Genomic DNA, 1,328 nt, shown 5'->3' on the forward strand with positions numbered 1-1,328 from the left:
CGTTAACGCGGTCTATACCACCTACTTCGTACATTCCTCCTTTGGTTTGGGTCTTCTCTAGAGCGGCTCGTTCTCCACCCCATTGATAGTGGTTTTGTGCCATGTTCTCTATGAGGTTGTATGCTTCATCATGGGGTTTGTCCATTAGTGCTCCGCCAACAGCGGCGTCTATAGTCATTTTAGTGTTATATAGGAGACCACCATAGAAAGTATGGATGATCATCCATGGTTCGAGTCCATGATGAGGGCATAGTCTAAGCATGTCCTTGTATCGTTCCCAAGCTTCGAAGAGTGATTCGTTATCTTTCTGGGTAAATCCGTTGATTTGACCTCTTAGCATAGCAGTTTTGCTAGGCGGAAAGTATCTCGCTAAGAATACTCTCTTCAATTCGTCCCATGTAGTTATGGAATTAGAAGGCAGGGATTGAAGCCACGCTCTAGCTCTATCTCTCAAGGAGAAAGAAAAGATACGTAATCGAATAGCTTCGGAATTAACGTTGTTAGCTTTGACAGTGTCGGCATATTGCACGAACACAGATAAATGAAGGTTGGGGTCGTCTGCAGGGCTTCCAGAGAATTGATTCTGTTGAACAGCTTGTACCAACGAAGGTTTCAGTTCGAAATTTTTCGCCTCAATCTCAGGTGGTGCGATGCTTGAATGTGGTTCAACGCGCGAAGGAGCGGCATAGTCTCTAAGAGGACGAATAGCAGCCATCTCTAACTTCGGGTTAATTTGATTGATTTGATCAGTAAAGGTCAATTCCTGATTAATTGGAATTGGTGCTACTTCGGGAAGATTTCGAGCTCGACGTTTGACGTTAATGAAACGTTCGATCTCGTTAATTCGTTGTATTAAATCTCCTCCTTGTGAACGAGTATTTGGCATACAATCGTTCAGAAAGAAAGGAAAGAATTGCCCTAGTCTCTACGGTGTAACAGTGAGTTACGATATCGACTTAAATAGTCCCCGGCAACGGCGCCAAAAACTTGATCGCGACTTTACGTGTCTATTAATATGATGACTGCAAGTGCATAGTCGTGTCGTGTAGTTTTAAAATATATCGAATCCACAGGGACTATGAATCGATCTACCGTTATCTAAGGTTACTATGTAAAGCTAAGGCTACTAATATTTTTATTGTTCCTAAGGGAGAGTGATTGTGAATAATAAGAAATATAATAATAGACAGATATCAGTATGTATTTCGTTTAACTTAAGGTGATCCGAAGGTCCATTGGCTAATGCATAATTCAATTAAAAATCTTTACTAATTCAATTGGTTAAAAATCCTCGTCTCAAACTTTCTCTCTGTTGATTTAGATTACTA

General features: G+C 40.8%; 1 non-coding gene across 1 annotated transcript; it reads left to right on the forward strand.

Moving 5' to 3' along the window:
• Positions 1-233: 233 nt before the first annotated feature.
• On the forward strand, positions 234-340 carry LOC131630758 (small nucleolar RNA R71). Its single transcript, XR_009292462.1, has one exon. It is a non-coding gene; the product is annotated as a small nucleolar RNA R71 (small nucleolar RNA).
• Positions 341-1,328: the final 988 nt, after the last annotated feature.

This window comes from Vicia villosa, unplaced genomic scaffold (genome assembly GCF_029867415.1).
Source record: "Vicia villosa cultivar HV-30 ecotype Madison, WI unplaced genomic scaffold, Vvil1.0 ctg.000731F_1_1, whole genome shotgun sequence".
Taxonomy (NCBI): Eukaryota; Viridiplantae; Streptophyta; class Magnoliopsida; order Fabales; family Fabaceae; genus Vicia; species Vicia villosa.